The 26,449-nt window shown below is 49.3% G+C and overlaps 1 long non-coding RNA gene and 1 pseudogene across 2 annotated transcripts in view; one reads left to right on the top strand and one right to left on the bottom strand.

Annotated features, from left to right (window-relative positions):
* Positions 1-417: 417 nt before the first annotated feature.
* Positions 418-1,485, top strand: LOC146869041 (uncharacterized). Its single transcript, XR_014981329.1, has 4 exons — positions 418-516; positions 600-663; positions 754-851; positions 1,248-1,485. It is a non-coding gene; the product is annotated as an uncharacterized LOC146869041 (long non-coding RNA).
* A 13,039-nt stretch (positions 1,486-14,524) lies between these two features.
* Positions 14,525-26,449, bottom strand: part of LOC146869040 (coiled-coil alpha-helical rod protein 1-like) — a 206,051-nt pseudogene continuing 194,126 nt past the window's right edge. The window contains exon 17 of the transcript XR_014971950.1: positions 14,525-14,891. The product of XR_014971950.1 is annotated as a coiled-coil alpha-helical rod protein 1-like (transcript). The remainder of the gene's footprint in view (positions 14,892-26,449) is intronic.

Genomic DNA, 26,449 nt, shown 5'->3' with positions numbered 1-26,449 from the left:
GAGTAATTGGTATGTCTATTTATTCTCCATGGGTTTCAGATGACAATTGAATAAGAATGTATATCAGTGTAAATTGTCGATTTTTTTTTTATTTTTATTCCTGACGATCAACTTTACTATAATGTTGTCATGTCCTTTGCTCTGCTCTACAAAATAAAAAAAAAACAGTTGTTAGAAGACTGAAATTCATGAATATTAAATTCCTCATTTCACACACTCTCGTGTTTAACTCCGTTTATTTCTGTGCAGATTACACACACGTGCCGCTTCTGCAGCCACTTGCATGCCCGTCTTTTAGCTGTTGTAATCAGGCATGTCCCTAGCCTACTACTGCCGATTACACGTGTGCAACCGCATGCAGCTGATGCTTCTTAGCGTAACCAATAGCAACCCTCTATTTCAAATACCAAGCGCACCCGGCTCCCTTCCCAGTCGCAGCGCGAGTAGCACGCGAACAGGAACCGCTCCGCCCCGCCTTAGACTCCCATTTATTGGATTTTGTGCCGGTTTCAAAGAGTAAGTAAGTCTCTACTCTTCCTCTCTCCCTCATCGCGGCTCCAATTGCCCGCTTGATCCTAATCACTCCCCCTCCCTTACAGATTCAATTCCTGGCACCGGAACACCATTCTTAATTTGATGTCTCTGGACACGGCCGTTTTTCAAGTAAGTCTCTTAAAAACCCTGGCTAACTCAAGTAGCCTTTCACGCTAATTGCTGTACTAGTTTTTTACATCAATTACCCCTTCCCCCCAGAGCTCCGGATTCCATCGAGGTCCTCATTGACGTGTTTTCACCCTTGATGAGACGCTAATTGACTACAGCTCTCAGTGATTCACCCTCACATATGCTAAGTAAGTGTTTTTACTGCCCCCGCGCTCCCTTAGGCTCCCGTTCCACAGATGGTAATTAGTATAGACCAATTGCTAGTGACATTTAGACTATGGTTTCCCCCTATCTAGTTAACCTTGTTCCCTTACGTCCTAGATGGTTTAGTCAAAAATGTAACAATGTGTCAAGTGTAATTTTTGCAATACCACATTTAAATGTTTACCCTTGTTCATGATTGATTTATTCTGCATTTGTTACTTCCCCTAAACTATTTACTTTAAACGTGTACTTGTTGCATCACTTTTTGGGAGAGGATTATGTACCACACATTTAAATGATTGTGATGCTCTATATATATTTCAGGGACTACACTATGAGTTACTTATATTTATTTTTATTTCTGCATTCTTCAATTTTAGATTTCATATGCTCACTATTTGTCCTGAAGATGAACTCGAATAACTGAGTTCGAAACGTCGTCGACCTCTTGCAACTTGAACCCTTTATACTAATTTAACAAAAAAGTGGTTCTCTACTGTTGCCAATGCGATGTTCTCTTTTAAGTTCACCCTCACCTTTCACGTCACGCTTATTGTCACTGAATATGTGAGCACTTTGAATTCTTCTTATGTATAATAAATAACTGTCATAATTTGACTTTCGTGTCCCCTTCCTCTATATTAATTATCGCTCTCTCCTATGAGTCTTTGTACCTATACTAAATTACTTGCCCTCTTTAGGGTTCCTCTCTGTTCTGGACCATCATAGGCCATTAAGAACCATTGTATCTTTCTATATAATATATCATTTCACACACTAGCATTAAATTAAATAAAAAAGTAGTCCCCAAATAACACTTACTAGTGTAAGGGAACTGTAAGTGGCCTGTGCTCCTCACGAAAAACCGGAAATTATGTATCAGAGCGCTAAAGAGTAAGGCGAGAGGAAACAAAAAACTACACGCAAATTAACCAATTGCGAGAAGCATTCCAGAATGCCAGAGAATACACTCCGTAGAGTGATTACTGAAGGTCTTGCAGACAACGCATGCGCGCTGATGCTCGACCTAAAAAGGTTAGACTCTAAAGGACTCTTTACATTCTGAACAGAGACTGCAGTTTCACCCTGCACCAAATGGAGGAACTCAGGAAGGTTTTACACTTAGAACGAATTCATTACCATGGAACAGAGTTTCAAACGCATTTGCGTCAACATCTTCAATGAAGTAAGTTGCAACAAATGCATTCTACGTAATACAACGCACTGGATAGGAGTTTTTAGAATTCAGGGAAAGTAGTGTTAAGTTGTTAGGGTTCAGTTAAGAGTCGCGTTATGGGGTAGTAAGGAGTTTTTAGGCTACAGGGAAGGATAGCAGTATGCAAAGTAATAATCTGTGGTATAGGTGGCTGTGGCAAAAATAATATGTATGGATGGGACTGCGTTGTAAGTGTATCCTGTGTAGTGCTTGCTTGGTAATACATGTGTGATAGTGATATGAGTTGTTGTAAACTATATTCCCCAGGAAGACATGTCAGCAGTTCTTCGCAGAAAAATGAGCTTAGAGACTTACTAAGTGTAAGCCTGTCTCCTCTTTCCTCACTTGTGTGTCTGGGTCCCCTCCCTCCAGTCTCAAGAATGTCAGCAATACACTTCCACTAAGAAATTAACCTCGCCTCCATCTTGTGCGCATGGACATGTCAGGGTTTCCAACATAGAAACCCCAGGCGTCCCTCTCTGATTCATTCAGAAACTCATGCTGCATGCATCCTACAAACAAACAAACAAAAACACACACACACACACACAAACAAAAACACACACACAAACAAACAAAAACACACACACACAAACAAACAAAAACACACACACACGCACACACACACACACACACACACACACACACACACACACACGCGCACACACATGCACACGCACATATATATATATGGGTTTAGTTCGTAGCTGCAGAGCTTTACACAAGTCGGCCAGGGAGCACGACTGAACACTATCAGGGGTCATTCTTGTCCCAACACCTGTGTCTTTTGGCTGCTGACTAATGCATCCACTTGAGGATATGCCACAGGACCTTTCATCCTTACAAGATCATTAAACTGAGTACCACTGAATTGGGAAACAAACATCCATCAAACAGTGCCAGGATGTCTCTTTAGGTGAAGGTGTTCTTTACAGATACACATTGTTAGACCTGTCAGCCCTTTGGGTGGTCCCTCCTCATCATTATTTATTTTGTCCCACTTTTGCCTCAAACCCTGTAAGTATTTTTTCCTTTTTGGGAACCACCAGACTTTTTAGTATTGATGCAGATTCAGGGAGCCATTTTATCTACCCCTGGAATTTCTGTCTGAGGGCCTGGAGCACAAAATGGAGGCCACCCATTGTCACCTGTGACGTCACTGGAACCTACTAGAACCTTCTGCAACATTCTGGAACCCTGTGACAGTTGGAGGCGGTTTAGAATGTTGGGAAGCTAAGTCAGGGTTGGCAGTTGGAGCTGGCAGTTGGCACCTGACTGGTGAAGAGAGAGGAGCACAGAACTGAAGGAGGAAGGAGTGAGGCAGCAGGGGTGGAAACTTGTGCCTGGAGTGGGGTCCATAAACCCACCCTTGATACTAGTCCCTACTGACTGAGCCCAGCCTAGAGCCCTGTGTGGGAGAAAGCAAGAAAAACCATCTTAAGGACCTGGACAGCAGGAACAGGCCTTAAAAGTAAAGACCAGCAAGTTCCTGACCTGGTTACTGGTAACTTCTTGAAGTCCGACGTCGAGAAGCCTGGAGACCTGGAGCCCGAGGTGGAGAAGCGGCGCTGACTGGAAAGCAGACGTCGTACCCGGAGCCGCCAGAGGTCGAGAGAGGGTGCCGACGGAGGTCGTGGAGAGTACCAGAGGTCGAGGAGGAAGTCACCCGAGGTCGAGTGTGCGGCGTCGACGGGGGAGTGAAGTCCGCCCTCCGGAGTCGCCGGAGACCGAGGTGAAGTGTGCCGGAGGTCGGGAGTGGTGATCGCACTCCGGAGTCGCCGGAACCTGAAGGGAATCGTGCCGGAGGTCGGGAGTGGAGGTCGCACTCCGGAGTCGCCGGAACCTGAGGAAAGGAGCACCGGAGGTCGGGAGTGGAGATCGCACTCCGGAGCCGCCGGAAGTCAACATCGAGCCGAGGCCGCCGACATCGAACCGGAGCCGCCCGAAGTCGACATCAAGCCAAGACTGCCCGACGTCATCGAACCGGAGGTCGACATCGAGCCGAGGCCGCCGACATCGAACCGGAACCGCCTACCGGCGTCGTCAAGAACTGTCATTGCGCCGAGGCCGCCGACATCGAACCGGGACCGCCTCACGGCGTCGACACGACTCCAGCGGCGTCGGAACTTCATAAAAAGGGCAGTAAGTGGAATAGAGGGCGCCTAAGGCCCTGTGAAGCCCTAAGAGACCATCCTAGAGGCTAGAGAGGTGATGGAACCAGCTTGATAGTGCCAGGGGTGAGCTGAGACTAATACAGAGGGGTTGTGTAGTGTGGGAGAGCCAGATCTCTAGATTCCCCCTTGATCTACCTCAGTTTAGGCCTCAGCCTTGTCCAAGCCAGGGAGTATTCCCCTCAGGCCATCCAAATCTCTACAAGCTGGGATTGGGTCAAATCATCCCATAGTACCTCAGGAATGTGAACTGATTTTCAAGTGTCACTGTTGGCTTTTATTATTTATTGAGAGCACTGTATTTATTGTATTTATCCTATTTATTGCCTCACAGTATTTATTGCCTTACAGTATTTAATGTTTCACAGTATTTATTGTCGCACAGTATTTATTGTCTCGCAGTATTTATTGCCTCGTAATATTTAATTGCCTTTTATGTAATGCACTTATATTTATGCCTTGTTTATTTATGATCTACCTTATTTATTGAATTGTTGAAGTGCTATTTATTTGACCTACCCTTCCACAGGAAAAGCCTTGTGTACTGTGATTGTATTATTATTTATTTAATCAGCAACTAAGAGAAAAGAAGATAAAGAGATATATTTTCAGTATAATTTTTAAGGTGTAGTGTCGTTTTTGGAACGGATGCACGCATGGTTATTGTGTGGGTATGACGTATGCTTAGCACGGTGCCTGATCCCTGACCACTCGAGCCAAGCTACCACAGTGTATGTCTGGAAGACCCACTACCACCCTTCCGGTGTGGGAGTGGGGTTTTCTAACATAATTGGTGTTCAGTGGTGGGATAGAGCTGTGCCTACGTATACTCGACAATAACTGTGGGTAGTCCATAGGCCTACACCGGGAGTTTTCTTCAAGCGGCCTTCCTAATTGTGAGTTTTTGTTTTTTCCAAATTTACTCTGGTGGTGGGAGGAGGTATTATATAAGGTACCCCCCTGCATAGCTTCTGCAAATAACTGTCCTCTGACCTGAGTGGGCAAAATGGAGTTTGTGCTAGAAGACCTGGAAACCTATACTGTGGCCCAACTCAGGGAGTTTTGTCAGCGGGAGGGGGTGTATTGTCCCCCAGGAGCAAAGAAGGGTGCACTCCAAACCAGCTTAAGGGCTTGGGGGGAGGCAGGACGAGAAAGCAAGGCTGAGGAGGAGGACAGGGATAGAGAACCCGACAGTGAGGGAGCTGGTTTGTACAAACCTGAGGTGGGGAACCTGTTAGCGGGGCCCAGGACACTTTCTAGGAAGGGCAGCAGTGCCTCTAGCGGTGGCTTGTCTGAAGTGGAGTTAACAGACCGGAGGGAGAAAAGACAGCTCACATGGGACTTAGCAAGGCTGGAGAAAGAGAAGGAGGAACAGAGGATGGCTCATGAGCTAAGGCTGAAAGAGATAGATCTTCAGATCCTAAGAGCCGGGGCACACCCTATTCCTAATGGTGGCAGCGAAGAAAGAGAGTTCACCAGGGAACCCAAACCCTATTTGCCGAAAGACATAGTGGCTAGCTATGGTGTGGGCGACGATATTGCCAAGTGGCTAGCGGCCTATGAGGTCTCATTAAGGGCCCATGGGGTTCCAGAGAAGTACTGGGGAGGGGGATTGTACAGGTACATGCCTCCAGCTGGTAGGGATGCATTATTGGCCCTAGAGCAGGATGAGCAGACCCACTACCCCACCATGAAAGTGGCGCTCATATGAAAGTTTGGACTAACACCCGAGAAATACAGACAGAAGTTCCGGGGTAGCCACAAACTGGGCACACAGAATTGAGTGGACTTCCTGGATTATGCAAAGAAGGCATTAGAGGGTTGGATTCAGGGCAGTGAAGTAAGGAACTACGAGGGGTTGTTTGATTTAGTATTGAAGAAACACCTGCTCGAAAAATGTTTCCCTGAACTGCGTCAACACCTGGTGGATAGCAAGCTGACCAATTCCCGGAAGCTTGCTGAGGAGGCGGACATTTGGGCTAGTACCCGGGTGTCCACAAGGGGGACTGGAGGGGATACTCAAAAGGCCGGACAGGGCGCCCCCCAGAAGAAAGAGGGAGGGGAAAAGAAAAAGGAGTTCTCCAAAGGCCCCCAAAATAATTTCCAAGGTAAGGGAACAGGATTCACCCCTAGGGCTAACCAACCCAGAAACCCTAATCCTGGCCAGAGTCAGCAGCCAAGGGTTGTCCATTGCTTCGAGTGCGGTGGCGTTGGACACTATAAGGGAGATGCGAAGTGCCCAAAACGACCACCCCCTCCCATTGGAGGAAAGACCCCCGGAGTAGCTAGTGTAGTGCTCGGGGAGGAGATGCCTTTAATTAAGGGAAGGGAGTGGGCGGGTGTCACTTTAGTGTCCCTGGGAGAACGGGAGATGGTTCCTAAGATCCAGGTGCCCGCAAATACCGTAAAGTATGGGCAGTGGGTCACCATCAACGGCCAAAGGGGGGAGGCTCTGAGAGACACAGGAGCCAGTATGACTATGGTACGTAGCCAACTGGTGTCTCCAGAGCAGGTAATTCCCGATGTACTCCACCCAGCCGCGATGGCTGACGGCAGAACAGGCCACTATCCGGTGGCCGAGGTTCCCTTTGAATGGGAAGGGGTTGCAGGTTCACTTCGAGTTGCCGTAAGCCCTGCCGTGCCAGTCGATTGTCTGCTGGGGAATGACATGGAGCATAATGCTTGGAAGGAGGTGGAATACCGGACTCACACTGAGATGCTGGGTACACCTGACTGGGCCTGTGTGAGCACAAGGTCCGCGACTACCCGGAGAGGGAGTTCGTTTCGGCTGGAGCCTGGAACAAAGGCCCAGCCAGCTGCCAGTCAAGGGAAGAACCGAGGACAGGAGGAGCCTGCCTCGGCGTCCGCACCCCGTAGGACGGATAGGCCACCAGAGGTGGTGGACCAGGAGTCTGCGGTGGGGGATGTCACCGAACTGGAGGACCTACCCATCCCGGCCGAGTGGCACGTGGAGGGAGGCCCGTCCAGGGAGGAATTCTGCCAGGGCCAGAGGGAGTGCCCTACCCTTGAGGGACTGAGGCGACAGGCCGAAGCCCAGGCAGCAGGGAACGTTGAAGGGAACTACAGTGTTTACTGGGAGGATGGCCTCCTCTACAGTGAACCCAAGGCACCCCTACATGGATCGTCACGAGCCTTGGTAGTTCCTCAACGTTATCGAGCCTTCCTTCTGGAGTTGGCTCACGAGATCCCATTGGCAGGACACCTGGGGCAAGACAAGACCTTCACCCGTCTTGTCCCCCACTTTTATTGGCCTCAAATGAAAGTGTCGTCCGATACCTACTGCCGGACATGTGTGTCTTGCCAAGCCAGTGGGAAAACAGGGGTGAAGCTGAAAGCTCCCCTGGAACCACTTCCTGTCGTTAGCACCCCCTTTGAAAGGGTGGGCATCGACATTGTGGGTCCATTAGATCCGCCTACGTCAGCTGGTCACAGGTTTATCCTGGTTCTGGTGGATCATGCCACACGGTACCCAGAGGCAATACCTCTGAGGACCATAACAGCACCTGTTGTGGCTAGGGCCCTGATGGGAATCTTTACCCGAGTGGGTTTTCCCAAGGAAGTTGTGTCCGACGGGGGGACCAACTTCATGTCAGCGTACATGCGGGCCATGTGGAAGGAGTGTGGAGTGACCTACCGGTTCACAACTCCTTACCACCCCCAGACCAATGGTCTGGTGGAGAGGTTTAACAAAACCTTGAAAGGCATGATCAGAAGTCTGCCTGAAAGCCTGCGGAGGAAATGGGACGTCCTCCTACCCTGTCTATTGTTTTCCTACAGGGAAGTGCCACAGAAGGGAGTGGGCTTCAGCCCCTTCGAGCTTTTGTATGGGCACCCTGTACGTGGACCTCTCAACCTGGTGAGAGACGGATGGGAAAGAACTCCCAGAAAGCTTCCCCAGGATGTGGTGAGCTACATGCTGGCCTTCCGGAGCCAAATGGCTAAGTTGTGGAAGCAAGCTTCTGACAACTTGGAGGCCAGCCAAGCAGTAATGAAGGCGTGGTATGACCACAACGCTCACCCGGTGGAGTTGGAGCCTGGCCAGAAGGTGTGGGTGATCGAACCAGGAGAGCTTAGCGCCCTCCAGGATCGCTGGTCAGGACCCTTTGAGGTATTGGAGAAGAAGGGTAAGGCTACCTACTTGGTGGATCTTAAGACCCCTCGTCAGCCCCTACGGGTGCTGCATGCCAACCGCCTCAAACCCCACCACGAGAGGCCCGAAGTCATTTTGATGATGGTGACTGACAGAGCGGAGGACGCGGAAAGCGAGCCTCTCCCCGATTTGTTTGCGTCTCAAGAGAAGGATGGGTCGGTGGAGGGAGTGATCCTCTCCCCATCTCTAACTCCTGAACAGCAGGAGGACTGCCGCCAGGTCCTGGGACAGTACTCTTCGTTGTTCTCCCTTGTTCCGGGTAGGACTCACCTGTGCGTCCATGACGTGGACACAGGAGACAGCCCACCTGTGAAGTCCAAGATCTACCGGATGTCAGACAAGGTGAAGGCCAGCATTACCAGTGAAGTCACTAAGATGCTGGAGCTAGGAGTGATCGAACCTTCTAGCAGCCCCTGGTCCAGTCCGGTGGTGTTAGTACCAAAAGCCGCACCACCGGGTGGCCAACCGGAACTGAGGTTCTGTGTGGACTACCGGGGACTGAATTCAGTAACCAAAACTGATGCTCATCCGATCCCAAGGGCGGATGAATTGATTGACCGGCTGGGAGCTGCCCAATATCTAAGTACCTTTGACCTTACTTCTGGGTACTGGCAGATCTCTTTGACTGATGGAGCAAGGGAAAGGTCAGCCTTCTCCACGCCCAATGGCCACTACCAGTTCTGTGTGATGCCCTTTGGGCTCAAGAACGCACCTGCCACGTTTCAGCATCTGGTGAACCAGATCCTCACCGGAATGGAGAGTTTCTCTGCTGCTTATCTGGATGACATAGCCGTCTTCAGTAACAGCTGGGAGGATCACTTGCGTCACCTGCAAGCTGTTCTCCAGGCCCTGAGACAAGCTGGGTTAACGATCAAGGCCAGCAAGTGCCAGATCGGGCAGGGGTCGGTAGTGTACCTTGGACACTTGGTGGGTAGGGGAGCGGTGCAACCCCTCCAGGCGAAGATCGAGGCCATCATGGCCTGGGAACCCCCCAAGACTCAGACTGAGGTCCGAGCATTTTTGGGCCTCACCGGATACTACCGCCGCTTCGTGAAGGGGTACGGTACCATCGTGGCCCCCCTCACGGAGCTTACGTCCAAGAAGCAACCTCGACGGGTAGTCTGGACGGAGGCTTGTCAGCAGGCCTTCGTCAAGCTGAAGAAAGCCATGTGCGAGGCCCCGGTCTTAAGGGCCCCAGACTTTTCCAAGAAGTTCATTGTCCAGACAGATGCATCAGAACATGGCATTGGGGCAGTATTATAGCAACTCAATGAAGAGGGTCTGGATCAACCCGTGGTTTTCCTATCCCGGAGACTACTTCCCAGGGAACAGAAGTGGAGTGCAATAGAGCGTGAAGCCTTTGCAGTGGTATGGGCTCTGAAGAAGTTGCGACCATACCTGTTTGGCACGCACTTCCTAGTTCAGACCGACCACAGACCCCTTCGTTGGCTGATACAGATGAAGGGGGAGAATCCCAAGTTGTTGAGGTGGTCTATCTCCCTACAGGGAATGGATTTTCAGGTGGAACATCGGCCTGGAGTGGACCACGCCAATGCAGACGGTCTCTCAAGGTATTTCCGCCTTAGTGATGAGAACTCCCAAGGGGTTGGGTAGCTCTCCCCACTTTCAGCTGGGGGGGGGACGCGTGTTAGACATGTCAGCCCTTTGGGTGGTCCCTCCTCATCATTATTTATTTTGTCCCACTTTTGCCTCAAACCCTGTTAGTATTTTTTCCTTTTTGGGAACCACCAGACTTTTTAGTATTGATGCAGATTCAGGGAGCCATTTTATCTACCCCTGGAATTTCTGTCTGAGGGCCTGGAGCACAAAATGGAGGCCACCCATTGTCACCTGTGACATCACTGGAACCTACTAGAACCTTCTGCAACATTCTGGAACCCTGTGACAGTTGGAGGCGGTTTAGAATGTTGGGAAGCTAAGTCAGGGTTGGGAGTTGGAGCTGGCAGTTGGCACCTGACTGGTGAAGAGAGAGGAGCACAGAACTGAAGGAGGAAGGAGTGAGGCAGCAGGGGTGGAAACTTGTGCCTGGAGTGGGGTCCATAAACCCACCCTTGATACTAGTCCCTACTGACTGAGCCCAGCCTAGAGCCCTGTGTGGGAGAAAGCAAGAAAAACCATCTTAAGGACCTGGACAGCAGGAACAGGCCTTAAAAGTAAAGACCAGCAAGTTCCTGACCTGGTTACTGGTAACTTCTTGAAGTCCGACGTCGAGAAGCCTGGAGACCTGGAGCCCGAGGTGGAGAAGCGGCGCTGACTGGAAAGCAGACGTCGTACCCGGAGCCGCCAGAGGTCGAGAGAGGGCGCCGACGGAGGTCGTGGAGAGTACCAGAGGTCGAGGAGGAAGTCACCCGAGGTCGAGTGTGCGGCGTCGACGGGGGAGTGAAGTCCGCCCTCCGGAGTCGCCGGAGACCGAGGTGAAGTGTGCCGGAGGTCGGGAGTGGAGATCGCACTCCGGAGTCGCCGGAACCTGAAGGGAATCGTGCCGGAGGTCGGGAGTGGAGGTCGCACTCCGGAGTCGCCGGAACCTGAGGAAAGGAGCACCGGAGGTCGGGAGTGGAGATCGCACTCCGGAGCCGCCGGAAGTCGACATCGAGCCGAGGCCGCCGACATCGAACCGGAGCCGCCCGAAGTCGACATCAAGCCAAGACTGCCCGACGTCATCGAACCGGAGGTCGACATCGAGCCGAGGCCGCCGACATCGAACCGGAACCGCCTACCGGCGTCGTCAAGAACTGTCATTGCGCCGAGGCCGCCGACATCGAACCGGGACCGCCTCACGGCGTCGACACGACTCCAGTGGCGTCGGAACTTCATAAAAAGGGCAGTAAGTGGAATAGAGGGCGCCTAAGGCCCTGTGAAGCTCTAAGGGACCATCCTAGAGGCTAGAGAGGTGCTGGAACCAGCTTGATAGTGCCAGGGGTGAGCTGAGACTAATACAGAGGGGTTGTGTAGTGTGGGAGAGCCAGATCTCTAGATTCCCCCTTGATCTACCTCAGTTTAGGCCTCAGCCTTGTCCAAGCCAGGGAGTATTCCCCTCAGGCCATCCAAATCTCTACAAGCTGGGATTGGGTCAAATCATCCCATAGTACCTCAGGAATGTGAACTGATTTTCAAGTGTCACTGTTGGCTTTTATTATTTATTGAGAGCACTGTATTTATTGTATTTATCCTATTTATTGCCTCACAGTATTTATTGCCTTACAGTATTTAATGTTTCACAGTATTTATTGTCGCACAGTATTTATTGTCTCGCAGTATTTATTGCCTCGTAATATTTAATTGCCTTTTATGTAATGCACTTATATTTATGCCTTGTTTATTTATGATCTACCTTATTTATTGAATTGTTGAAGTGCTATTTATTTGACCTACCCTTCCACAGGAAAAGCCTTGTGTACTGTGATTGTATTATTATTTATTTAATCAGCAACTAAGAGAAAAGAAGATAAAGAGATATATTTTCAGTATAATTTTTAAGGTGTAGTGTCGTTTTTGGAACGGATGCACGCATGGTTATTGTGTGGGTATGACGTATGCTTAGCACGGTGCCTGATCCCTGACCACTCGAGCCAAGCTACCACAGTGTATGTCTGGAAGACCCACTACCACCCTTCCGGTGTGGGAGTGGGGTTTTCTAACACACATTATGATAACTTTTTTGCTATTCCATCTTTCCATTATTAACTAAAGAAATTATGTATTCTTACGATTCCTAAAACCTTTCAATTTTCCTTTAGTTGGAGTTTTCACACCAGAGGTGTTTTGGTACGAAGTGTTATTTTTTATGAACATTGTCAAAAGTTTTTTGTGCAATGTGCCATTACTTACAAAATCAGAGATTATTTATTTTGGTTTAAACTACTCGATATTCTCCAAAACTTTGTGTGTCACTGGAGACAAGAAAAGTAAAGTAGTATTTGTTTGCAACCCGCCTGAGTCCAGTCTGCTATGTGGGCGACCACATGTGGGTGTACTTCAGCCTAGCATGGCTTTTCAACTGAACTCTAGTGTTGGGGAAGTGAGAAACTTGGGTGGTAATTTGGCCTTGCTTTGAAAGGGCGAAAAGCCTCTTGGCTGTTAAGAAGGACAACTGTGGTCAGGTGGAGTTTTGTGATTTGCCATTAAGGTAGCAGTTTTGTACCGCTGCTTCATCTGATCACCCGAAGCACCACAAGGTGGCTCCCATCAAACAGCGCGTCAGGCCCAGTCCATGTCACCTGAACTAGGACGTCTAAGACATGGGGTCTGCTATTCGTGGTCTATGAACTCCATGGGTATCAGGGGCACCGAACAGCCTCTCTGACAATATTAGGCGGAACATTTACTTTCATAGACGCCTTTTGACCACAGAAAGGCAGTGGAATGACATTAAAGACAGAGCTGTAAACTGCAGGACGCCATGATCGCCCTGGCCTTGGTAAATGATAGGAAAAGGCCACCAGGCTCTTAGATCTTCAGCCTCCATGTCCATGTGAGGGGACAAGCCTTCCCCTTTAGGGAGGTGGACATCCCCAAAACAGACTCAGTTGGGAAGGCTCCCACAGACAGCGTCTTCTTTTGAAGCTTTGGATATATTGCTCAAACTATGAACTCGCAGACTCAGAAGATTGATTCTTCTGAGGATCCTGTACCTGCTTGAGGACTTGGGAACCCATAAGAGGCAAGCCTTTTGGTGAGGAAACTTAGACAGCCCCAAGTCATAGATTCTCTTACTCTACAGCCAAGGAATCTGGGTGGGGTAAGGTCTTAATGGATGGCACTCTAAGTATGTTTATTATGATGGAGAAGAAAATATCCTCTCATTGAGTGCACATCATTGGGTTAGTTGATACTGGCATGGATAATGTCTGCGTCAGTTTTGAGCCGGTTCCCCTCTATTTCTTATGCTGAGTTGACGTGAAAGCTGGATCAGCTCAAATGTCAAAGGACTCAATCCAAAAGAATAAAACACAAGCAAAGACCAATGTTGGGCTGGTGCACGACAGGCTGCGGGCATAGTGGATCTGGCATTGTGACCAATGGTGCCTTGGAGAATATGTACAACAACAGCTAGCACTGGGGTGACAGCCACCACAGCCTCGGGCACCGGATAGCAGGCACCAAGATACAAGAAAGCTGCATTGGAAGCATCTCGAGCAAGCCCATGCCTGAAGGAACGGGTGCCAGGTTTCTCGCTTTCAGCTTAGTGCTCGAGCTGTCCAAAAAGAATCCAGCTCCAGGAGGCGCTTAGAGTTTCAGCGGAGGCATACATTTCTGCTTCGCTACATTCTCTGGACTGGTGCTGAAAAGATCTGACTAACTGAAGAGGTCCTCCATGCAAGGAAGCATTTGAGTATCCATTCGAGACAGAGAGGTAGCAGATTTAGCCGGAGCTTCGCTGCTTTATATAGTAGTTTTGTTCTAAGTTAAATCAAATACATGAAGTCAAGTGTAGGTGGACTGGAAGAGATACTATGACGTTTCTCCAGTAGATGTGTTTTTCTTATAGGAGAATGCAAAAATATATATATGCGCCTCAGGCCATCACGCAAAGTGGAAGTGCTGTGTGATTAGCCCTTGATGGTTTGGTTGGACAAAGCTGTACTTAGCACACACTACTTCCTAAAGTGTCAGATGTTCCAGGACACTACAACACATGATGCTTGTGTCCCATCCTGGCTGTGTTAGTCTTTGTTATTTCGCCCATCTTAGGTGCTTGCTGGCGGCCAGGAGCTTTCCTATTAAAATAATCCCATGAAGATTCAATGGAAAGTCAGATCAGCCCCTACCACGAAGGGGTATGGGTTGAAATAAGAAACTTATAAACAAGCCTCTGCCCTCTCAAACTAGGTTCTCTCTTTCAAGATTCTCCTGTAATGAGTTTGCTGTAGGGTACTAAAAAGGAACATTTCTCTCATCTGTGGTCCTATTAGAAAGCATGTGTCAGGTCTACTCTGAGTCCAAGCATCAGTACGTACCACCCAACATTGAAGGTCACGTCCACTGGGGCAATTCATTCTGCAAGAGAAGTTAGAGACTTACGAAGAGCTGCTCGTTTTGAGGAGTTAAGTACTTATAATGGGCAAGACGACAACTGTCCAAAGTTTATAAGGCACTTTAATAGAATGTATAAAAAACAATGTTTTTCAATTAGTGCATAAATTAAGTCCAACCTTGAAGCATGAGTTCTGCAAACAAAAGGGGAGCTTTAAGCAACCAGATGGAAGTGATGCAGATGACCAACATCCACCGTCTATACCACAGAGAGAGGAAGGGCGATTGTCCAGTCCCTGTCCAAAGCTTCCCTCTCAGGATGGACGGTGATCTCTTCTCTAAATGACAACAGGATCATGCGGTCAACAATAGCATCTCTAGTCCTGTTCATCCTCAGATGGTGCCTCCTCTTCCTCATTGATGATAGCTGCGCTCAGTGTCTGCAGATTGTTCAACATGGCGGACAGGGATTCTGGAGGTGAAAACAGAGCAGGTGATGAGTCTTCAAAGTCCTTAGACCAACAGAGAAGCCCCACTTCAATTGTATCTTGGCATCTACACATCTTACAACAAACCCTTCTACCACCACAATCACAACAGTGCATCTTGTCTCCGCTTGGCATGCGCCAACCAGCAGGTTGTTTTAATAACTGTATGGAAGAGCACCAGTTTTAAAAGAAATTAGGGTGCTCTGCAAGACAATGGAGCAAATTTGACTGTTTGAGCTTTGCCTTTTCATTATAAATAACTAAAGCGCACAAAGCTAGGATCACTGTTCCAAGAAGACCCTACTAAGTGCCTCCTGCACCAGAATCAGTGACCTATCTTACCCTATGATTCAGATATTAGACAAAATGGGACACCAATGGGTTGAGAATAAAAGGGGGTAGTATAGTCCAAAAGGCCCTTACCAATCAAACATAGACATGTAAAATGCGAGTCATATTACGTGTCTATGTTTGATTGGTACGCGCCTTTTAGACTGATCTGTTGAGTTACACTGAACTTACACTGTTGTGTTAACAGTATTGTAAGGTATTCTTGCACGTTCTAGGCCTTTTGCAGTCTGTGATGACCACTTTGTGTGTATGCTGTACTAATGACTACAAATCCCTCTCTATGCCTGCAGTGGCTGATTAACAGGTTAAAACTGAGAAACCACCTCCAAGCAGAGGACCAGCAAATTAATTAGAGAATACATTTGATGACAGTCACCCAAATCAATAAAGCATAGACCAAACCTCGATTTACTATAACCCTAATACAGCGTAATCAATACTTTTTATTTAGCAAAGCTTTGCATTCCACTGAGACCACAGCTGGTGGCCTGCAGAACTCAGACCTGCACCCACACCGACTGACCATGCTCACAACCTCGGCCTCATCGATGATAGACAACTGACCATGCAACGATAAGTCAACGCCGTCGCCTCCTCCTGCTTCTACACCCTTTGCATGCTCTGCAGGATTTTCAGATGCCAATCAGCACCAGAAAGACTGTCCCGAAGGCCATTGTCACCAGCCACTTTGACTACGGCAACGCTCTCTATGCCAGAATCCCCACACATTCCATACAGAACGCGGCAGCCAGAGTCATCCTGGACCTCCCTGAAAAGACCCACATCATTCTACACCTCAGACAGCTCCACTGGCTCCCAATCCAGAAAAGATGCCAGTTCAAGATCCTCACACACGCCTACAAGGCCCTCCACGACCAAGGACCGTCCTACATCAACCACTGTCATGTATTCCATTAGCCCTCAAGACACCGTCGCTTCTCTAGCCCTTGCACAGACCCTCCCCCCCCCCCCCACGTCCAACGCTGCTGCAGCAGAGGCCACTGCTTCTCCTAAATCGCTGCAAAGACCTTCAATAACCTCCCCTCCTTGACGGACTTCAGAAAGAAACTCAATACCTGACGTTTTGACGGAGACATGACACCCTCAGTGCCTAGATACCCCCAGCGTTGACAGTGTTGCGATTTACAAATACTGATTGTTTGATTAAACCTAATTGGTCGCACACTGCTACACCTACCAAGCGTGTTCCCCCAATGAAAGTGGTCCCTGAGGTCAGCGTCGGCGGATACACCTATGCCCGAGTCATGAATGCAAGTATGAGTGGCGTGTGCCATCCCTGGACACGTGTTTCGAGGTAGTTGCCTCTCGTCAGCAGGGAGTAGGAAAAAGTATGTGGGGTTGCTGTGTAAGCTGCTAAAATCGTTATCAGGTAAATACCTCTCGTAGCGCGCAGGTGCGTAACCAAGAGCCCGTCGACTCCACCGGCTCAAGGGAGCCTGAATATAAAGTTAAACCTAATTGGTCGCACACTGCTACACCTACCAAGCGTGTTCCCCCAATGAAAGTGGTCCCTGAGGTCAGCGTCGGCGGATACGCCTATGCCCGAGTCATGAATGCAAGTATGAGTGGCGTGTGCCATCCCTGGACACGTGTTTCGAGGTAGTTGCCTCTCGTCAGCAGGGAGTAGGAAAAAGTATGTGGGGTTGCTGTGTAAGCTGCTAAAATCGTTATCAGGTAAATACCTCTCGTAGCGCGCAGGTGCGTAACCAAGAGCCCGTCGACTCCACCGGCTCAAGGGAGCCTGAATATAAAGTTAAACCTAATTGGTCGCACACTGCTACACCTACCAAGCGTGTTCCCCCAATTAAAGTGGTCCCTGAGGTCAGCGTCGGCGGATACGCCTATGCCCGAGTCATGAATGCAAGTATGAGTGGCGTGTGCCATCCCTGGACACGTGTTTCGAGGTAGTTGCCTCTCGTCAGCAGGGAGTAGGAAAAAGTATGTGGGGTTGCTGTGTAAGCTGCTAAAATCGTTATCAGGTAAATACCTCTCGTAGAGCGCAGGTGCGTAACCAAGAGCCCGCCGACTCCACCGGCTCAAGGGAGTCTGAATATAAAGTTAAACCTAATTGGTCGCACATTGCTACACCTACCAAGCGTGTACCCTACACTCTTTCCTACTCCCTGCTGACGAGAGGCAACTACCTCGAATCATGTGTCCAGGGATGGCTAACGCTATTCACACTTGCACTCACGACACGAGCATAGGTGTATCCGCCGACGCTAAACTACAGGGACCATAGTTCTTTGGGGTAACACGCAGGTAGGTCAGCAGTGTGCGACCATTTTGTTGTAACTGATTGTTTGATTGACTGAATTCTACCACAATGAGGTATTTTTTTCTGGATAAAACACGTAACTCTTGGAGTGACTTGACACATTTCTCAAGGATTCTTCATCGCAGTTCCCAGAGGTTATGAGCAGTGAAGTCTTCACTTCATTATGTTGAAACATTAGGGCTTGGGGATAGTTCTGTAAAGGTTGTCACTTGGCAGACAGAAGGGACCCAGGGATAGAGTTTGAGTTTGAGTTTAAAGTATTTGTATAGCGCACTTTCACCGGCGGTTTCATGGCGCTGCAACAGACAGATTCTCAGAGTAGGAGAAGGAAAGCAGAATAGAAAGGAGAGAAAAAAGTGGTCTAGTTGAAACATTTGGCAAAAAAATAGGCCTTAAGTTTCTTCCGAAATTGAGGGTACAGAGTTAGAGATCTGAGCTCAAAAGGAAGGGAATTCCACAGGAGTGGGGCATGGGTTGCAAACTTTGATCCTCCCCATTTCTTTCTCCGAAAACGGGGGGCTGACAGCAGGGATTGCGTGGAGGAGCGCAGTTCCCTGGTAGGAACATAGGGAACAATCTCAGATGTAATAAAGGCCGGGGCTGCGCCCAGTCGTGCTTGAAAGGTGATAGAGGCGAGCTTAAACTGGACGCGTTCACGGATGGGAAGCCAGTGTAGGGATTTGAGGAGGGGTGTTACGTGGTGGAATTTCGGAATATTGAATATCAGCCGTGCCGCCTGGTTCTGGATCAACTGCAAACGCCGTAGACTATATGCAGGAATACCCGCATATAGGGCGTTGCCATAATCCAGGCGGGAGATGACCATCGCCAAAATGATCATTTTCAGGGCATCGAAGGTAAAAAAGCGGGATACCCTGCGGATGGTGCGTAGTGACAGGAAAGAGGAGGACACCACAGAACTAACCTGGGAGTGAAGAGTGAGCTGAGAGTTAAGTTTGATACCTAAAGTTTTAACTGAGGTAGAGGGGACCGGGGATGAGCCTAGTGAGGAAGGCCAGAAAAGTGAAGACCAGGGACTGGTGCTACCACCTGTCAACACCAGCTCGGTCTTATCTGGGTTAAGTTTCAGGTGGTTGTAGTTCATCCAGTCCTGGATGAAAGTCATGATAGACTGAAAGTTAGAGATGGAAGCAGGGGAAGAAGACAGATTGAAAACAAGTTGAAGGTCGTCCGCATAATTGTATATGCTGACATCCATTTGCTGTAGTGAGAAAATAAGAGGGGCAATATAAAAGTTAAACAGGAGGGGTGAAAGGGAGGAACCTTGGGGAACCCCGCACTGAACTTTCCGGAAGTCCGCAGAAAAGACACCCAGGCGAACTGCCTGGGTGCGGTCCCTCAGGAAGGAGGATAGCCATACCAGAGCGGTACCCCCGATCCCCGCCGCCCTGACACGGGAGAGTAAGATGGTATGGTCAACCTTGTCAAAGGCGGCTGAGAGATCGAGTAGAACCAAGGCCTGGGCCTGGTTGGTATCCATTCCTTCCCTGAGGTTGTCTAGGACCGAGAGAACTACGGACTCCGTAGAGTGTGCGGGGCGGAAGCCAGCCTGGCGGGGAGCCAGAATCCCATACTCCTCCACAAAGGTGCTCAGGGACCTGGTGACATGTCGTTCGAGCACTTTAGCCAGAAATGGTAGGAGGGAAATAGGGCGGTAGTTGGCGGGGATTGAAGGGTCTGCGCCAGGTTTTTTTAGAATGGGGACAATGACAGCGGCTTTCAGTGGTGTGGCAACAACCCCCTGGGAAAGGAAACTGTTAAGGAAGTGAAGGGGGGGGTCTGGACAGGATGTATAAATGAGGCCAAGGATATGCGCAGGGCAAATGTCCAATGGGGATCCAGATTTGACAAGAGGAATTATTGAAGTCAAGGAATATTTAGTGAAGGGAGGAAAGGTGTCAAATTTGCCGTTAGGTGGAGGATGCTGAAGGTCAACAAAAGTCGGGGGGGGCGAGGGGATGTTGGCTTTAATAGTAGCAATCTTTTCGATAAAGAAATTATTTAAAGATTGACAGAGGTCCTGGGAAGGGGAAGGCTTGAGAGATGTCCTGTCGGAAAACGCCAGATTGTGGACAATCGAGAAGATTTCCCTCGGTTGATTTTCAGCTGCAAGAATCTTAGATGAGAAATAAGCCGTTTTTGTGACCAAGATGGCCTTCTTATATTGAGCTAGAAGAGTGGTAAACTCAGCTCTGAGTGAGGGAGAATAGTTCCTCCTCCAGGCACGCTCGGCACGGCGTACTGCAAGTTTGGTGGTTTTAAGATTCTCGTTAAACCACAAGTTGGCGTCTTTCTCCCGTTTAGAGGTCACCCGCTTCAGCGGGGCGATGGAATCACAGCTAGAGGAGAGCCAGTGTTCAATGGCAACGGCCTGGGAATGAGTGGAAAGGCCTTGTAAGGTAGGGTAGGAGGAGGCTAATAATGTAGATAGATTCTCCGGGTCCACTCGGCTCCATGAGCGGACCCAAACATTCTTTGGAAGCGGGGGCCTGATAGTGGGATTGAGGGGAAGGGTAAACGAGATCAGATGATGGTCGGACCAGGTGCATGGCAAGATGGACAGAGAGTCTACCGGACAGTTCAAGGACCAAATCTGATCCAGGATGTGTCCTTTGACGTGAGTAGGAGAGTGAACATGTGATACGAAATTGAGGGTTTGAAGTGTATCTGAAAATTCTCTGGAGGACGGACATTCCGCTGGGTCTGAAGGCCAAAAGTTAAAATCTCCCAGTAATAGGATGGAAGAGTTATTGACCGTCAGTGTGGAAAGTACCTCCTGAAAGTCAGGCAAAAAAGATAAGGGTGATTGAGGGGGGCGGTAAGTGAGAACACAAGTGAGAGGGGGAGTAGTAGAGGTAGTGCGGATAGCAAGGTACTCTGTTGTAGCAATATCTGGCAGAGGTAGACATTGAAAGGGAAGGTCGGTCCGGGCGATGACCGCTACGCCGCCCCCATTCCTACCATTGGAACGGTCTGCTCGAAGAGCATAATATGGAGCGGGAAGGGTGGCCAGTAAGGTAGGGAGAGAGTCCTCACTGAACCAAGTCTCTGTTAGGAAGAGGAGATCAGGTGCGTGGAGGTCTAGCAGTACTGACAGTTCGTGTGAGTGGGCCACTGCTGACTGAGTGTTGAGATAATAAGCAATAAGGGTTCTAAGTGAGACTGGGCTGGCGTCTTCTCTGAGAGGGTGAGAAGGAGTGGGGGGAGCAAAAGGGTTGGGAGATGAGGGAGAGGGGGACAGGTCATGCGAGGATATGAGAGAGCAAGTGGAAGCGGAGAGAGGCCAGGGGCCATGAAGACTGTGGAGTTGTGAGGAGGAGTAGGTGATGATTTGAGCAGAGTGACATGTCCCTAGTCCCGGTCGGCCGCGAACGGGCGCAGACGGGCTTGCCTTAGGCGTGCCTTCGGCGCGCAATCGACGCGCCCGCTGCGCACGTCCGCTGCGCGTCCGAAATCTACACATGCTTTATGGATCTGTAAGAGGGGGTGGGCGTGGCCTCGAAAAGGGGCGTGTCCGCGGCAAGCGCCGGAAATGGCGCCAAGAGTGCCCCGGTACCAACAGCCGTGGCAACGCTAAATCCGCTGCACGGGTGGTCTGGGCAAGTGAGGTCTGCAAGCAGCAGTTCAAGGAGCAGAAGGTGAGTGAGTTAAAAATACAGGAAATAAGGTGACATTCAAATATTTTTAAAATCAATTTACACAAGGTTCGTGCTCCCGGCTTCCGCCTCAGGAGTATCTGTCGATCTGCCTGGCGCTCGTTATTCAGCGCCTTTTAAGGGCTAGAAGGAGGGCGTGGCCTCGAAAAAGGGCGTGTCCGCGGAAAGCGCCGGAAATGGCGCCAAGAGTGTCCCGGTACCAACAGCCGTGGCAACGCTAAATCCGCTGCACGGGTGGTCTGGGCAAGTGAGGTCTGCAAGCAGCAGTTCAAGGAGCAGAGGGTGAGTGAGTTAAAAATACAGGAAATAAGGTGACATTCAAATATTTTTAAAATCAATTTACACAAGGTTCGTGCTCCCGGCTTCCGCCTCAGGAGTATCTGTCGATCTGCCTGGCGCTCGTTATTCAGCGCCTTTTAAGGGCTAGAAGGAGGGCGTGGCCTCGAAAAAGGGCGTGTCCGCGGCAAGCGCCGGAAATGGCGCCAAGAGTGTCCCGGTACCAACAGCCGTGGCAACGCTAAATCCGCTGCACGGGTGGTCTGGGCAAGTGAGGTCTGCAAGCAGCAGTTCAAGGAGCAGAAGGTGAGTGAGTTAAAAATACAGGAAATAAGGTGACATTCAAATATTTTTAAAATCAATTTACACAAGGTTCGTGCTCCCGGCTTCCGCCTCAGGAGTATCTGTCGATCTGCCTGGCGCTCGTTATTCAGCGCCTTTTAAGGGCTAGAAGGAGGGCGTGGCCTCGAAAAAGGGCGTGTCCGCGGCAAGCGCCGGAAATGGCGCCAAGAGTGTCCCGGTACCAACAGCCGTGGCAACGCTAAATCCGCTGCACGGGTGGTCTGGGCAAGTGAGGTCTGCAAGCAGCAGTTCAAGGAGCAGAAGGTGAGTGAGTTAAAAATACAGGAAATAAGGTGACATTCAAATATTTTTAAAATCAATTTACACAAGGTTCGTGCTCCCGGCTTCCGCCTCAGGAGTATTTGTCGATCTGCCTGGCGCTCGTTATTCAGCGACTTTTAAGGGCTAGAAGGAGGGCGTGGCCTCGAAAAAGGGCGTGTCCGCGGCAAGCGCCGGAAATGGCGCCAAGAGTGTCCCGGTACCAACAGCCGTGGCAACGCTAAATCCGCTGCACGGGTGGTCTGGGCAAGTGAGGTCTGCAAGCAGCAGTTCAAGGAGCAGAAGGTGAGTGAGTTAAAAATACAGGAAATAAGGTGACATTCAAATATTTTTAAAATCAATTTACACAAGGTTCGTGCTCCCGGCTTCCGCCTCAGGAGTATCTGTCGATCTGCCTGGCGCTCGTTATTCAGCGCCTTTTAAGGGCTAGAAGGAGGGCGTGGCCTCGAAAAGGGGCGTGTCCGCGGCAAGCGCCGGAAATGGCGCCAAGAGTGTCCCGGTACCAACAGCCGTGGCAACGCTAAATCCGCTGCACGGGTGGTTTGGGCAAGTGAGGTCTGCAAGCAGCAGTTCAAGGAGCAGAAGGTGAGTGAGTTAAAAATACAGGAAATAAGGTGACATTCAAATATTTTTAAAATCAATTTACACAAGGTTCGTGCTCCCGGCTTCCGCCTCAGGAGTATCTGTCGGATAGCTACTTCAACAGTCGCCAGCCCCATACTGAACACGGGAGAAAGAGCCACGTGGCAGAGTTAAGATTAGAAACATACTGAATAGACCGGATTATGAGATCAAGTCTTTGTATACTGTTAATAGTTCAGGATTTTACCAAAGGGAAGTGTGTTTAATGCACATCTGGCAGGCGGTTGTTTGCAACATTCAGATCAAGTGACACCTATTTTAGTAAGGGAACCACAAAACGAGCCAATGAATGAAAGTGTAAGACTCAGTCTAAAACCTACCCTTGCACCTGCTAGAGCAACGAGAGGACCTCAGATAAATGAATGAATGTAAGCCTCACTTCAAAACCCATCCTTTCTAGAAAAAGAAGAGAGCCTCAGATGAATGAACGTAAGCCTCACCCTAAAAACCAATCCCTTCTAGAGAAACAAGAGCTCCTCAGATGAAAGAATGTAAGCCTCACCCTAAAGCCTCTCTCTTCTAGAGAGACAAGAACGCCTCGGGTGAATGAATGAACGTAAGCCTTACCCAAAAACCAATCCCTTCTAGAGAAACAAGAGCGCCTCAAATGAATGAATGAATGAATCTAAGCCTCACCATAAAACCTACTACCCCTTCTAGAGAAACAAGAGCTCCTCAGATGAATGAATGAATTTAAGCCTTACCCTAAAATCCACCCTTTCTAGAGAAACACGAATGAATAAATGTAAGCCTTACCCCCAAACCTAACCCTTCTAGAGAAACAAGAGCACCTCGAATAAATAAAATCTTTGCTCCAAAACCTATCCTCTCTAGCACAAGAGTGCCTCTAAGCATAAATGTAAGCTTAGCTTCAGAATCTATCCCTTCAAGAGCAATGAGTGCACACTGACTAAATGAATAAAAATAAGCTTGGTTCCAAACCCTAACCCTTCTGGAGCAACAATAGTGTCTAAAATTATGAAAGACTCGTTCCAAAACCTACCGTTTCTAGAGAAACAAGAGCACCTGGAAATAATGAATAAAACAGACACAACAGATTGTCTTGTACCCAAAGTTTTGATTTCTGGTGTCACTCCCAATGCAATTCAGGCTCCCGTAAAAGCAGCTGCTGAGGTTTGTGGATGACCACTAGCTATCGCCCAACAGAAGCACTCCACATATCATGGACATGACGCTGCACACTGCTCTCTGCCCTTCATTAACATATCGGATACAACGCTGCACACTGCTCTCCGCCCTCCATGAACATATCTGATATAACGCTGCACACTGCTCTCCGCCCTCCATGAACGTATCTGATACAACGCTGCACACTGCTCTCCGCCCTCCATGAACATATCGGATACAACGCTGCACACTGCTCTCCGCCCTCCATGAACATATCTGATACAACGCTGCACACTGCTCTCTGCCCTCCATGAACATATCGGATACAACGCTGCACACTGCTCTCCGCCCTCCATGAACGTATCTGATACAACGCTGCACACTGCTCTCCGCCCTCCATGAACATATCTGATACAACGCTGCACACTGCTCTCTGCCCTCCATGAACATATCTGAAACAACGCTGCACACTGCTCTCCGCCCTCCATGAACATATCTGATACAACGCTGCACACTGCTCTCCGCCCTCCATGAACGTATCCGATACAACGCTGCACAATGCTCTCCGCCCTCCATGAACATATCTGATACAACGCTGCACACTGCTCTCCGGCTTCCATGAACATATCTGATATAACGCTGCACACTGCTCTCCGGCCTCCATGAACATATCTGAAACAACGCTGCACACTGATCTCCGCCCTCCATCAACATATCTGATACAACGCTGTACACTGCTCTCCGGCTTCCATGAACATATCTGATATAACGCTGCACACTGCTCTCCGCCCTCCATGAACGTATCTGATACAACGCTGCACACTGCTCTCCGCCCTCCATGAACATATCTGATACAACGCTGCACACTGCTCTCCGGCTTCCATGAACATATCTGATATAACGCTGCACACTGCTCTCCGGCCTCCATGAACATATCTGAAACAACGCTGCACACTGATCTCCGCCCTCCATGAACATATCTGATACAACGCTGTACACTGCTCTCCGGCTTCCATGAACATATCTGATATAACGCTGCACACTGATCTCCGCCCTCCATGAACATATCTGATACAACGCTGCACACTGCTCTACGGCCTCCATGAACATATCTGATACAACGCTGCACACTGCTCTCCGGCCTCCATGAACATATCTGATACAACGCTACACACTGCTCTCCGCCCTCCATGAACATATCTGAAACAACGCTGCACACTGATCTCCGCCCTCCATGAACATATCTGATACAACGCTGCACACTGCTCTCCGGCCTTCATGAACATATCTGATATAACGCTGCACACTGATCTCCGCCCTCCATGAACATATCTGATATAATGCTGCACACTGATCTCCGCCCTCCATGAACATATCTGATACAACGCTGTACACTGCTCTCCGCCCTCCCATAACATATCAGATACAATGCTGCACACTGCTCTCCGGCTTCCATGAACGTATCTGATACAACGCTGCACACTGCTCTCCGGCCTCCATGAACATATCTGATACAACGCTGCACACTGCTCTCCGGCCTCCAAGAACATATCTGATATAACGCTGCACACTGCTCTCCGGCCTCCATGAACATATCTGATATAACGCTGCACACTGCTCTCCGGCCTCCATGAACATATCTGATATAACGCTGCACACTGCTCTCCGGCCTCCATGAACATATCTGATACAACGCTGTACACTGCTCTCCGCCCTCCCATAACATATCAGATACAATGCTGCACACTGCTCTCAGTCCTCCATGAACATATCTGATACAACGCTGTACACTGCTCTCCGCCCTCCCATAACATATCAGATACAACGCTGCACACTGCTCTCAGTCCTCCATGAACATATCTGATACAACGCTGCACACTGCTCTCCGGCCTCCATGAACATATCTGATATAACGCTGCACACTGCTCTCCGGCCTCCATAAACATATCTGATACAACGCTGCACACTGCTCTCCGGCTTCCATGAACATATCTGATACAACGCTGCACACTGCTCTCCGGCCTCCATGAACATATCTGATACAACGCTGCACACTGCTCTCCGGCCTCCATGAACATATCTGATATAACGCTGCACACTGCTCTCCGGCCTCCATGAACATATCTGATACAACGCTGCACACTGCTCTCCGGCCTCCATGAACATATCTGATATAACGCTGCACACTGCTCTCCGGCCTCCATAAACATATCTGATACAACGCTGCACACTGCTCTCCGGCCTTCATGAACATATCTGATACAACGCTGCACACTGCTCTCCGGCCTCCATGAACATATCTGATATAACGCTGCACACTGCTCTCCGGCCTCCATAAACATATCTGATACAACGCTGCACACTGCTCTCCGGCCTCCATAAACATATCTGATGTAACGTTGCACACTGCTCTCCAGCCTCCATAAACATATCTGATACAACGCTGCACACTGCTCTCCGGCCTCCATGAACATATCTGATACAACGCTGCACACTGCTCTCCGGCCTCCATGAACATATCTGATACAACGCTGCACACTGCTCTCCG

Source organism: Triturus cristatus, chromosome 1_1 (assembly GCF_964204655.1).
Source record: "Triturus cristatus chromosome 1_1, aTriCri1.1, whole genome shotgun sequence".
In the NCBI taxonomy this organism is placed as follows: Eukaryota; Metazoa; Chordata; class Amphibia; order Caudata; family Salamandridae; genus Triturus; species Triturus cristatus.
This window is presented reverse-complemented; position numbering and strand designations above follow the sequence as displayed.